General features: G+C 30.1%; 1 protein-coding gene across 2 annotated transcripts in view; it reads right to left on the bottom strand.

Moving 5' to 3' along the window:
• The window catches only part of LOC145279909 (GTP-binding protein 1-like), a 111,937-nt gene that overhangs the window by 50,664 nt on the left and 46,311 nt on the right, over positions 1-14,962 (bottom strand). Inside the window, exon 1 of one of the 2 annotated variants that reach the window (XM_080131466.1) lies at positions 200-586. The exons of the other annotated variant lie outside the window; for it this stretch is intronic. The gene's annotated coding sequence lies outside the window, so the exon portion shown is untranslated. Of the gene's footprint in view, positions 1-199; positions 587-14,962 lie in introns of those variants that run through there. 2 annotated transcript variants of the gene reach the window in all.

The following is a 14,962-nucleotide window of genomic DNA, read 5'->3' on the forward strand; positions in this document are numbered from 1 at the left end:
AATGAAATGTATATTTACTTTTATTTTTAAACGATGATGACGACACAAAATGAGTTTTATTTTTGTTATCAGAAGTTACTAAAAGCTTTTCCACCTTTTATGACGTCATTCATTTTCAAGTAAGTACTCGCCTATAAAAACTTACTACCAATTTAATACTGACCCAACGGTTCACAGGAAAAAAAATGTTTTTACTTACCTTTAGAAGCAAAATCTTAAAGTTAATTAAGTATTGTCTTTTAGGACATAATGGAAATACCAATGTTGACAACAATTATTGGAATAGCTTTTGCGAACTAACATAAATCCACTTTCTGGTCTAAAAAGATCAGTTAACCGATTCATTGGTTTTGTGTACTTGTGTGAATCAAAATCAAACTGAAACACGGAAATGTTGTCATTAGGTTTTTATGGAAAAGTATTACGCAATAATAAAAGTGATGAAATTTTTTTCTGATGAAATATTGTGAAACAAAAGTAATCTTAGATATGTCAAATATTGGTGGAAAAAGAGAATAAAAGAATAAAGAGAATAGAAAAAAGAGAAAATAGAAAAAGGAGAAAAAGAGATTAGAAAAAAGAGACAGGAAATAAAAGAGACAAGAAAACGAAAAGAGAAAAGACAAGAAAACGAAAAGAGAAAAGACAAGAAAACGAAAAGAGAAAAGACAAGAAAACGAAAAGAGAAAAGACAAGAAAACGAAAAAAAAACGAAAAAAAGAAACAGCACAAGAAAACCGAAAAAGAAACAGCACAAGAAAACCGAAAAAGAAACAGCACAAGAAAACCGAAAAAGAAACAGCACAAGAAAACCGAAAAAGAAACAGCACAAGAAAACCGAAAAAGAAACAGCACAAGAAAACCGAAAAAGAAACAGCACAAGAAAACCGAAAAAGAAACAGCACAAGAAAACCGAAAAAGAAACAGCACAAGAAAACCGAAAAAGTGACACGAAAAGAGAAAAATACAAGCAAACGAAAAGAGAAAACGAAAAGAGAAAAAGTACAAGAAAACGAAAAAAGCAAAACGAAAATAGAAAAAAAACGAAAAGAGAAAAAAGGAACAAAACAAAAAGAAAACGAAAACGAAAAACGAAAAACGAAAACGAAAAACGAAAACGAAAAACGAAAACGAAAAACGAAAACGAAAAAAGAAAACGAAAAAAGAAAACGAAAAAAGAAAACGAAAAAAGAAAACGAAAAAAGAAAACGAAAAAAGAAAACGAAAAAAGAAAACGAAAAAAAAAACGAAAAAAAAAACGAAAAAAAAAAACGAAAAAAGAAAAAAACGAAAAAGAAAACAAAGACAAGACAAGAAAACGAAAAGAGAAAAAAGACAAGAAAACGAAAAGAGAAAAAAGACAAGAAAACGAAAAGAGAAAAAAGACAAGAAAACGAAAAGAGAAAAAAGACAAGAAAACGAAAAGAGAAAAAAGACAAGAAAACGAAAAGAGAAAAAAGACAAGAAAACGAAAAGAGAAAAAAGACAAGAAAACGAAAAGAGAAAAAAGACAAGAAAACGAAAAGAGAAAAAAGACAAGAAAACGAAAAGAGAAAAAAGACAAGAAAACGAAAAGAGAAAAAAGGCAAGAAAACGAAAAGAGAAAAAAGGCAAGAAAACGAAAAGAGAAAAAAGGCAAGAAAACGAAAAGAGAAAAAGACAAGAAAACGAAAAGAGAAAAAAGACAAGAAAACGAAAAGAGAAAAAAGACAAGAAAACGAAAAGAGAAAAAAGACAAGAAAACGAAAAGAGAAAAAAGACAAGAAAACGAAAAGGGAATAAAACCAAAAAGTGAAAAAAATAAATAAAAAGAGAAAAATATATAAAACGGAAAAGTGATGGGATAAATAAAAGAAATGAAGGTAGGAGAAAAAGAAAAGCTAAAAGATAGAAGAGAACGAAAGAGAAAAGAGAAAAAAAGAACGTGAAAGAGGAAAAAATGAATTTCAAATTCAAAGTTTGTTATAAGATGAAATTCATTTCTGCGTTAAAAACCAATCGATTTTCTTGATTAGAAAGTTTTTTGGGGGTTTTTTTTCTCCAGTTTTTGTTTTAAATCCTCTAACAAAAAATTAAATTAAGGACGCATAAAGAAAACAAATATAATTTCGATAACAAGGTCTAAAAAAATATCTTGCATGAAATGTATTTTTGTTAATCTTTTTTAAAATGTTGAAGATTTTAAATTGCATTGGCAAAAAGAAATAAATGAAATCACATCGCGTTTCTGCAACGTGAAATCGAGAAAATTTTCAACATTTAACAAAGAAAAATTAGCAATCGTGCAATATAGTTATCACAAATAGTTGAAAACAAATTTACAACAATTTGTTAAAAATTCGCCAGCTAAAATGCTTTACTGTTGCATGCTGGGAATTATATTAAAAAATTCATTTATTCGAATGATATTCAAAAAAAAGTGCCGAAACTGAGTTGCGTATAACTTACATACCAATTTCAATTTATTTCTGACAGAACCTGTGGGTCATGTCTTGACAAGAACTTAGTTCTTGTAAGATTTCATCACAACTACAAGTAACCAATTGCATCAGATAACAATCCGATTTATGGAAATTATTCTTGCGTAATATATTTTACGGAAGGCTTCGAAAGGAACTTTAAACTTCTACAGTTAAACCCTAAGATGGGATCTGTCTTAATTCCGTTTGGAAAACAAATTTGGACATTACTCTACGTTTAACTTTAACAAACAAATAAATAAATATAAAAATCACTCATCTCAAAGGATTCCAATAATAAAAGACAATTTCGCGTATATGGCATAATCTAGGGGTTCAATTGTCCCAAACCTTACGCATCAAATTAGGCTGTATTTCGGCAATAACGTGTGAACTCAAATGTCTTTGAAATGGTCTATTGTGTATCGTTTATCAGCAGATATGAGACTTTACATATCCCCAAAGAAAATTATCCAATTATGTTAAATCGCATAAGTGGTCTATTGACAGGTTCAGTTCATGAAATTATGTGTGCATCAAATATTTCTGAGTAAATCGGTCAAATTTGCAATTTGTAAATGCTGTTTGAATGTCAGTCTCTTCATGATAAATTGCCTAACCAAACTAAACTGAAAATAACTGATAGTTGCCAAATCTGCACTTAAAGAAAATAGTTGTCAATTTAAAGTTCACTGACTTTAAAAACGGTATAATTTCTTTTTCTTTTCAGTCTGTTTTTCTATCTAGTCTTTTATTTTATTATATATTTTCCATTGTGAGAAATTCTGCAGAAATAAGCAGGCTCCTCAGTGGTCGGTTTTTCTGCTCACGATTTTGTTTGAACCATTCAGATGGCTTGTTATTACTTATTGCCGTGGGTACTCTTGGCGCTAAGTTTATCCTTTCAGATCACCAGATTCGACAAATACACAGGTTGAAATGGATAGTCGAATTCTCACTCGAGGCTTGTAGCATCAAATCACTTTGTCTCATTGAGAGGTTTTTATGCCCTAATGTGGGATGAAATGTTATCATTTGCAAACACCAATGCCCTTATGTTGGGCGAAATATTATATTATCACATGCTGTTGTGCTCTGTGAATCAATTGACTTTCATCATTACAATATAATGTCTATCAAAGACAAAATTAAGTTCTACAGTTTGACCTGTCATTTGTCTGCCATTTGGACAGTTATCTATAGTGGACTCCTCGAGGCTACTGGACTTGCAGTATCCATCTTGGAAGATATCACTCAACTCTTCAACCCGTTGCAGTGTTCTTTGTCAGCAGAGTTTTGTACCCAGCTTTTCTCGAAGATGAACTATTACCCTTTTGGGGTGTTACCAGCCCATTACAGCAGATAGCTAAAGATGACACATCTTTTGTAACTTAGATCTTTTTGCTTTAATAAAATTTACGTTGAAGTTTAAAAGGTGAGCCTGTTGTAATTCTGATTGGTTTTCTTCAATTCTGTCAGGGCAAAAACCTTGTGAGAGAAATTCTCACACCATTTTCTTTTTTTGCATGTAATAAAATGAAGTCAGTTGGATTCTCAAAGTTTGTTATTGTTAACTTTAGTGCTACAATATTAATAAATCATTTTGAATAACCATTTTATTTTTCTTTAGTTTTGGTCCATGTTATTATTAGTGTTGGGACAATTTCTAAATTTTTTCCAATTCTGATTCCAGGAAAATGTTGATTAACGATTCCAATACCAAGTACGATTTCAATTCCCGTGGAATTGTTGTTTTGAAATATACCATTAAAGTTTTTGTGTAGCGAAAAAAATTTGGTACAGTGAAAAAGTGGAAATACAATTAAGGGAATTTCGAAAACGATTTTATTTTTTTCGTAAAATTTCTTTCATTGAAGATAAAAGTCAAAACAAATTTTAACCATGAATTAAACATGCACCATGAAATTAATAACAATCAATTTCAGGAGTTATTTTATATATTAAAAAATATAAAGAAAAAGTCATGATTAATTCAACAAAAATACAATAACATCAAATTTCAAGGGGAATAACATGTTTTGTTTATCTTTTGATATTCATTTTTGTGTTTTATTTTCTTCTTATCTTCGATAACTCTTTAAAATTTAACATTTTTTTGCAGCTTCAATCGCTAACTGATTTTTATTCCACTTTATAGAATATTCTTATTTCTAAATGAAATTAAAAAATAACTAAATCTTTGATTAAATTTTTAGCTTTTTATATTCAATTGTCTCAAATTATTCCTATTTATTCGACTTTTTAAAAGTATTTTTAACAATAATGTTATTTTTTAAATCTAAATAAATTGGTTTGGTAAATGTTACCTTATGCTACAACAGAACACCAACCACTAATTTGTTTTTTTAAAAGTATTTGAGGTTGCTGACAATGAATCTGATAATCAAACCTGCTGCAAATTTACCATTTGTATGGTATGAACCCATAGACCTTGGGACTAGTTTGTGCCATTTCACCACCTTCGGTAGTGTTTTTCTTACATGATACATTCGTGTGCGAACGGGTGTAGTAAAGTATCTTACCACATCGCCTAGGAATCTTTCTAATAAGAAAGTTTAAAAAAAAAAAAAAAAAAAATGCGGTTCTTTTTTTTTTGTCTTATGTAATTTTTAATGCTTTTTTAATTAATCAAAAAATAAAGTTTTCATGAGCGGATTGCAAAAACATAAGCAGCAAATATTTTCATGTTTTTCATTTTTTTTCTTGGGGCGGGTATTTCATTAACAGGTGCTTCTGCAGTTTAATTAACCGTTTTTCCTTAAATATAACGCACCGACATTTACCATTTCAAAAAAATTCTGTTTACATTGGGGACGGGGGGGGGGGGGCGGTGGTGGTGCTATGTAAGAAAAAAAAAACATCTTTTTTTTTATTAAACTTGATTTGAAATGACTGTTTAAAGATTCCTACACGATATAAGACCCCCCACTATTCCCGTTCACACGCGAACATATCATGCACGAAAAACACTACCAGAGGCAGTAAAATGGCACAAAATAGTCCCAAGGTCTAGGGATTCATACGATGCAAACGGTAAATTTGCGGCGGGTTTGATTATAAGATTCGTTGTCAGTAACCTCGAATACCCCTAAAAAAAACAAATTAGAGTGGTCAGTGTTCTGTTGTAGCTTAAGGTAACATTTGCCATAGGTTTATTTCTATATTTTTATTATATAATTATATACTTATCGTCTTTTAATGTTTATTATTTAATGTCTTAATTTACTTCTTTATTTTTATATAAAAAAGTGAATTTTTGGTAATTATTTCTATTGTTAAATAAAAGTTATTTATTGAACTTTTGAAATCACCTCCGCCTTAATGTTTCTGACATTTTTTTTTTTTTTTGCTTTTGTTGTGCAAAGAAGTTGCAAAAGAAATGTTTAATTGCTTCATTCGCAGAATATTTTAATTAAATGTATATTTCTAAAAAAAAAAAAAAAAAAAAAATTAAATTCACTTACCGCATTGTTCTATTAAATCTTTTATTGTTTAAATAATTAATCTCACATAAAACAAACAGTTCAACATAAAAATATAAGAGAATCGTAATGAAAGAATGTATGTTTTAATGATGCGATTCCGATTCTTCCCAAAATACACGATTATTACGATTAACAATTCCGATTAATCGTCCCACCACTAGTTAATTATTAACAAAAATATGCAATTCACTATGATTCTTTTGCATATATGCTTTGTTTTGCTCGGAATATTTTCCAAGAATAAACCATCTTTTTTATCAGCAGCAAATTAAAATTAAACTGTCTGACATTGTTACTTTCAGCAGCAAATGAAACTATTAAAAGTGAATATTGCTAATAATACTGCAATGAATTCATCTTTAAACATAAAAACAGGTGCAAAAACGTACATCTTTGGAAGTTTAAAATTTTTTACTGCATTGCATCACATGTCTTCAGTGTAACAGTCTTTCCATTACATTCTTTTGCACAAAAAAAAAAAAAAAAAGCAACTTTTGCATTTATGTTACACTAGAAAACAATATATCTCATTCAAATTGACATATACCTGATAGTGAATAGTTGAATATTATTTCTTAACAAGCCGGGCCCATTCTGATGGAATATGAAAGTGTAGCACCTGTGATAATACTGCATTTAATCTTTTCTGTCTTTAGTCATTATGTAACGCATATGTAGCAGTAGTGTTATGACACACTTGCAAATGACCAAGCCGTGGTGTGAAGTGATGACAGAGTGGAGGAAGACGAAGAATAGAAAAGGTGGAGAGAGATTTAGAATCACTTGGGAGGCAACAACAAGGCAAAGCACATGCTAACGTTTTGAAAAACCCGCATGGTGGTGACTGGACTTGAGCAGACATGTTGATGCAGGAAGAGAAAAAGCACATGTTTGACATAGCAGAGTCTTGTTATGACAAATGAAGAGACTTGTAAAATCAAAATGCGGATGTAGTTTGGAAAGTACCATGTATAAATGCCTTTTATTTCAATAAAAAAAAAAAAAGTCAAATTTCTTTCCTTAGTTTCTTTGCAAGACTTTCACATGGGTTGGGTCCATGTTGATACGTAACTATAATGTTACTACTGGATGAGAAATTCTTCTAAACTGTGGCAATAAAGAATAGGAACAGACATTAAGTATTCTTTTTTAATGAAGTGTATATTTTTGTTGTTTTATATTGGGTAAAAATTCATATTGACTAAATTGAAGTTGTAATAGAATTCAAAGCATTTTCCTGTAAAAAAAAAAAAAAAAAAAAAAAAAGGTAAAACTGGTAGCCTTAATTGAGGTCTACTGTTTTTACTTTTTGGAGGTGTGGAGTGGAAACATTATTTTTTTTTATATTATTTACTGTTATTAAAAGTGAACTGGCATACAAAAAATAAATAAACATTTGTCTTAAAAGTAAAGAGAACAGATTGTTTTTATGGGTTTTTTTTCTTTTAACTCATTTTTTTACTAGTCCCTGTTACATTTGAAAGAATGTGTTTTTTTTTTTAATTTTGTTATAAGTAGGTTCATGTGTAATAAGTAGGCAAACAATAATTTTAAATCCTTGAAGACTGAAGCAGAGCACGACGAAGGAAAAAGCAGTTTAAAGTGTAAATTAATGTACAAAACTAAACAAGCATTTGTCTTAAAATTTAAAGTGTAAAAAAATATATATCTCTTCAACTAATAGAATATTTTATATGAGTGAAAACAAATTAAATAATTTGTGGTGTCTTAATCTTATTTATACCTACTAGTGGGACCTGTGGAAATTCCACAGGGGACTCATCCATATGTAATATATTGATGTCGGTATTCTGTAGATGTTCAGTGTAAATGGAGACGCTCTGATATTATTCTAGGTCTTTTGTTAAAACTGCAAAAGTATTTAAGTTAGCAGGGACACCCATAAAATATACTTAGATATAGTATTTTAATTCTTGCAGATTCCGTATATATTACTATAGAGTTAATGTTCTATCGAATTTTGTATATTATAAAGTTGCACTTTCAAAAATAAAAAAAATATATCTTTATGACTTGGGTTCATCAGTTTGAATTGAAACTGAATCCCAAACTTATATATATAACACTTTAGTTGCTTCAGCTATAATCGAAACTGAAACCAAAACTTATGAAGAATTCTTGATAAAATTATTAAAAAAAAAGAAAAGATTATTGAAGTGCCATTAGCTATAATCAAAACCGAAACGAAAACTTATGAGGAATTCTTGGTAAAATTATTTATTAAAAAAAAAATAGATGACTTTAGTGTCATCAGCTATAATCGAAACCAAAATTATGAAAAATTATTAGTAAAATTATTTATTACAAGAAAATGAAGTACATAATTAAATGACTCGGATGTAAGCATGACATAGAAAATAACACACATGCTATCACATTAATATATAGATTCAGAAGTTACACGGTGCTGTGACAAGAGTGAGAGGATCTGATGGATAGAGAGATAAGTCTTTGCTACTTTTTTTTGTGTGTCTATACAGTTGAGAGAAGCAGTTTCTTTAGAATAAATGTAATATTTTAAAAATGCACACATAATTTATTGAAACCTGATTCAGAAAATTCTGTAAGCGGCGAAGCTGAAAGCTTTGTTTAGGAAGCATTCGTTTATGTTTCTATTGAAACGGTAAATGCAAGGGAAAATAAAATGAGATCATTTTATTAATATAACTGAAGCAAATGATAAAAAATATTTGTTTCAGTGAACAACTACTTAATATTTTATTTATATTTGAAGACTCTTTGATGTTTTTGTCATTTTATTTACTGCAACAACAGTTGTTATTAAAAATAAAACTGGTGTGATTATTTATTTTGGACATAAAAAAACATTCTTCCGATTATTCTTTTGTATGTCAAATATAATTGATCTGATTCATGGATTTGTTTTCTTTACAGAAAATGTTAAAATATATTTTAATGCATTGTGTTTAACTTTAAATTTTTATTTATTAGGTTTTAAAAAAATCTTTGCAAAATAAACGTTGATGAAATGAATATAATCGATTGCCTTCCAATAAACGTGAAATGAAAGACGTGACTGTTAGATGAAAAAAAAAAAAAAAAATGGCAGCATCACAATAAATAACAAGTCAAATTGGTAACATATCCCAATGAGACAAACCCATTTTATGATTGTATTAAGATTCTATCCGGATATAATACAAATAAAAACATACAAATGCAAATTAGCATCTCTGTAAATATTTGGAATATTGTGATCTTGACAACGCAGTGTTATTTAAACACTTTTTTTATATTTTTTTATGATTATTAATAAGTGTTCACGCAGAGATATTACAATTTTTAATGACTAGACAACATAAAAAACTCGATTGCATCAAGGTGAAAATTTGCATTTTTGTACTAATCAAAAGACAGCTCATCTCAAAAATGAAGAGAGTGATTTTGAGATTGTTCATAAGACACTTGACCAGAATATAGCATTAGGAGCAGTAAAGACATCACAAAATCAGTTCCCTGGTCAACAAGAAATCGATTAGCTACAAAATCATCTAAAACTCATCCCTATCATTCATGAGTAGTTTAATACACACCTCATCTCAAATACAATTCTCATATCAACAGACCCATAATTCACCTACACACAAGACTCATTGCTGAAAAGAGAAATGATAAAACAATACATTTTGTATTTATCATCATCATTGTAATTTTTAATATATATATATATTTTTTTAAATTGCAGTTGTGCTTGTCTTTTTTCTTCCAATCATACTCATAACAATATTGGTATAGATATGCTTCATCAGTGTTCATACTAATATTCATATCATAGAATTATGTCAGAATTTTTCATGTACTAATTATCATTTCTGATGAAAGAACAGAGTGTGACATTTTAGATTGGATTTCATATTAAATTCAGTCAGCACCAGTTGTTTGACGGTTTGGTTTTGAATCTAAGTTCATTTTTTTATTCCTATACGATAGAACTGAACTGAATTGACAAAAAAATAAATATGAGTTATTTCTGATTATCGACAGTTAAAAAAAACAAAACAAGTGAAGCATGCATGGTCCCCTGTGATTGCACAGTGAACGAGGCATAAAAAAAATGACTAAGTTCAGCATTTGCCCCCCCCCATTTAGCCCCAAAAGTCCCCAGAGGACGTCAAATTCTGGTTAAAATGAACAAACTGCAGTTTTAGGCCTTAACGTATATAAATTGGAGTTTTGCACCATGCAAAAAAATGACTAAATCCATCATATGCTCCCCTCCTCCATTTAGCCCCAAAAGTTCCCAAAGCCTTAACATATTTAAATTTGAGATCAGCACCATGCAAAACTGCTAAATAGACATACAGAAAATTTTGGACAAATATGGTAAAATAGTTCCAAAAAATGGAGTGTTTTTATTTGCCCAAAAAGAGCCCCTGGGGCACACCCAAGAGTTATCATGAAAAATAGACAAACAAAATTAGTTACAAATTTTCAGAAAGTTTTATAAAAATCCAAGACATCAATTTTTTTAATAAGCACAAAAGTGTCAATTTTAGCCATTTTAATCTGAAAGCCCCCCCCCCTGAACAGGGGCGGGCAACCAGAGTTTTCCCAGAAAATCCGTTTTGTTACTTTTTTTTTTACTCATATCATGTTTAATGTTTGTGGAAATTTTTTTTAAATTCCAAGGCGTAGTTATTGAGAAAAGTGCAAACAGACGAACGTGAATTTACAGGTTCACACCAAAAACACTGACTTTGCTTTTTTAAAAATTGTCTTCCTTTTGATAATTGCTGGGTGCTAAACAGTAAAACCATGTTGATGTTAAAAATGTCACAAACATTAACAGTTTTTAATAAAATTGAAAGAACAACTATGGCTAACAAAGAAATTAAAAAAAAAAAAAAAGAGAAAAAAGAAAAGATTCCAAAATGGAAATTTTCAAAAAGAAAATTTGTTTGGTTGTTTGGTTTTCAACCCTTTTTAGGTTATTTAATGTCGATTACAGTAATTTTGGAAAGAGTTTTTATGCTTCAAATTCTTTATATCTTCAAATATATTTATTCATGGTGTTTGGTTTTGTTTGTTTATTTTGTAAAAGAAAATTGTTTTTGTTTTTTTACTTTGTAGAACATGAGTAAGTTTTGCACAGGGAAAAAAAATAAAAACAATATTAATGTTTTGTGCATTTTAGATTAGGAAGCCAGAAGAAGTCTAAAGATAAGACAGCCTGACATTAATGTACAGTTAGGTTTGAAAGTTTTGTTAGCGTTAAGTAACAACAATAGAACAATAAAAAAAAAATGGATGCATTTTATTCATTTTGACATTCACACCTAAAAGTCTTAATGAGCACCATTATCATGGCACAAAGTGATGTGACATTTTACAAAAGGTATGTATTATGTTATTACTTGGACTAACAAGACTTTCAGATGAACCTGTGCATTGGTTAAGATTCATCTTTTCCTGCATCACTCTGTTTAAAGATGTAAAAACGTGTACATCACAACAAAGATTGAGACGGGACTTTAAAATGCATTAACTGGGATGAAAAGAAATTAAATATTTAACAGGATATCACTAAGCGAATGTTGGAAGATCCACATTATTAATGTATGGGTGAAGAAAAGAAAAACAAAGCTTTTACAGTTTATTCCTTAGCAGGATTCACTTTGAAATCATGTTTTAGAGTGCAACTAGTACATGGGAATATCGGAGAAGATGTTCGATTCACATATGACAAATTCACATCAAATGGTTCATAAGGAGCAGAGGTGAGAAGAGTATACAAAATAAATCTGACTCAAACTGGCACTTCCATTTCTGATTTTGCGTATTTAGATTAATTGGACTACTGGTCTCATCTTGAGTGTCATTTTCACAACGTTTCAGTCGATGTAATCTTAGACCTTCTTCAAGTGTATCTTGCCCAAGTTGGGAATGCTTCTGTCAAACTCGGTAATTTGGATAAAATTTAGAACAGACCCCTTTATTTACTTTACGCGGGTAGCATGCTCTTGTTCTGTCAGCCATGACTGAATAGAAATTCTAAGTAATTTGCAATTGTATTTTTTGGTCGCCCAGACAGAGAATTGAACCTTCAAGCATCAGGAGTATATCACTTTTACAATCGATTTTAACAAGTAATCTAACCACTGTGCCACGGGTCTTTGCAGCCAACAAAAGTGTTGTGAAAATGACACTTATGAGAACAGTAGTCCAAAGAATCTAAATAATATGAATAACCAATCCTCATCTCAAAAATTCAGAAAAGAGTTCTGTTTATTAAGTTTGGACATTACATTAAATTGATCTTGTGCTTTAGTGTGAAAACAAAAATCTTGATAAAATTATGTGATAACTTTTTGCGGCTGTATTTATCATGTCAACGAATGGAATTTCTTTTTTTTTTTTTTTTCATATAATGTTAATCAAATAACTTTTTTAAATACTATTTAAATATATAATTTAATTATGAAAATGAAGTCCATCAGAATTACCTAACTTTGTAAACAAATCAACCATGCCAATCTTTAGTTAATAGTTAAAGAAATGATTGTGACTATTCAACATTTGAAAGGAAACGCGAAAGCAGGGTCAGTAGATTTATTTGTGTCTGGAAAAATATGGTGCAATAGTTATAGAACAGAGAAAAAAATCTGATGAAATATACATAGAATGACTCAGATGCAGTAGAGGAAGGAAACAAAAGCGTATAGAGGATGGGAAAGGCAAGGGAGAAGAGAGGGCAGTAAAGAGGCAGGTAGAATAAGAGTAAAAAGAGGGGGAAAAACTGAATGGAAAAAAATGTTGGAGGGGGAGCTGGGGGGACAAAAAACGCTGGTGGAGGGCGGAACAAAAAAGAAAATGCTGGAGAGAAAAACAAATTGTTTTTGAAATAGGATTTGGAAACAAATTTAATTATTTCACCAAAATGTTATAAAATCTTTGTATAAATTGTTATAAAATGTTTTAATATGATTATAAAATTATTGGATATAAATAGCCTCAAAACGCTTCCAGTTTTTAATAAGGATTCATTTATTTTAAATATAAAATTGTTGAATATAAACAGCTTCAAAACCTTTCCCGTTTTTAATAGGAGTTATTTGCTCATTTATTTTAATCATAAAATTATTGGATATAAATGGCTTCAAAACCTTTCCATGATCATGAGGATTTATTTTCTCAGAATTTGAAAGCCTGTTTAAATGACAAACGTTTTAAATGTTTCTAAATATCAAAAGCTCATGTTTGTGAGATTAAAAATAAAATCTGAACACACCACAATTTTCACTTCAGAAATTGTTAAAGGTTTAGGACTTCAACTAGAACTGTGCATACTATCACATCTTGAGATTAATACACCTACCAATTTTTTTTGTTTCACATAAATCCCAAATTCTCTTTAAAAAAATCATTTTCTATGATTATTAGATTTTTAGTTTCAAAATTACAATTTAAGATGTGCTAAAAAAGTAAAAACATTCATAAAGATTTAATTTAATATTGATTCTATTTTTTTTTTAAATCATTTCAGTTGTTTGTTTTTTATATTTATTTTTCAACATGTAGTAAACAAGTCCTACTACTATGCATAATAGTTTAACATTAAAAAAAAAAGTTGTTTTTTAAATTAGTGCCTCGTTTAGTGAAGCTATTTAAAACACTAGTGAACAATTTAACATTAAGAACAAGAGTCATAACTAAAAATACTCGAAAGTATTCTGTTTGAAAGAAAAGGGTGAAAAATCCTAGTTTCTAGAGTAAAATTACACGAGAGTAGGGATTCTAAATCAAAATTTCATAATCATTATATCTAAAAAGCTTTAATGTGTGCACATAGATATTTGAAAAACAAACAATGATTCTACCAAAATAAATTTGGTGGCACAACCAGCCATTCAAAGTTTGTTAGGAATTAGAAAATTTGCAATGTTGTGCATTATTGGTTCAGGAACCAAAGTTCAGTGTATAGCTATAAAAATACAGGCTTTAAATAAGTGAGAAATTTTTACAAATATAATTTCATTTTGTAGTAAATTCAAATTAATCATAATGGAATGAAAAAAATATGAGATTAAACATTGGTAAAAATTCTTATTACTTCTCACAAAAAATGTACATAAATGACAAGGGAAGTGCAATTTTATTTATATAAGACTAGCAGGGGGAGGGGGGTACCCGGCGTTGCCCGGGTGTTTGTAGGTGTATGTATGGGCGGGGGTAAGTAATAACCCTGAAACGATGTTAAAAAAAAAAAAAAAAAAAAAAAAAACTCTGTGTGTATAGGGGGGGGGGAGGTAAACTAAAGAATAAGCAAAGTAAAAAGAAAAAAAAAATCGTTTTGGTCAGGAGGCGGGATTGAACCGTAAGCCTTGACACGGAGGTGAAACCAAACGCCAACCACTTAACGGTCTAGGCCAGGATTAAGAGGAATTAGAGTGTTAAAATAAGAGGTTTGATTGACAGATAGCCGTTAAATAAGGTCATCGCAGGAGAGTTACGAGATGACGTAGGAGTATTTTATTTAATGCAGGACAGCTTTTTTGGGTTTGTTTACTTTGTTTCAATGAGGGGCAGTTTTCGCTTCAAGATGATGGGGGGGGGGCTCCTCAAATGAAAGGGGATTAGCAATTGTCTGATATAAGAAGTTTAGCCCCACATTGATCAAAGCTGATTGCTTCTGGACGTTCTTGGCGCGATGCCGAGAACAGCTTGTTAGCTTTGAATTAGTTTCGCTTTTTATACAAAAAAGCCGAATCAACACGTGAGAAGTAATAATTTTGTAAAAGTCGCTGTAAGTAAATCTAGATGCGACACGCATTCCCAAATCCTAGATATTATTATCTATGGGGTATATAAACAGTTCTAAGCGATAGTAACGACTCCGGGACCATCGTCGAGAAAAGCCTTTGCGAGACATACACGAAATGGTCACACACATTTTGCCTTTTATATATATATATATAGACTAACAAGGGGTATACGGCGATGCCCGGGTGTTTTGAG

This window comes from Euprymna scolopes, chromosome 7 (assembly GCF_053919585.1).
Source record: "Euprymna scolopes isolate OS-2025 chromosome 7, ASM5391958v1, whole genome shotgun sequence".
In the NCBI taxonomy this organism is placed as follows: Eukaryota; Metazoa; Mollusca; class Cephalopoda; order Sepiida; family Sepiolidae; genus Euprymna; species Euprymna scolopes.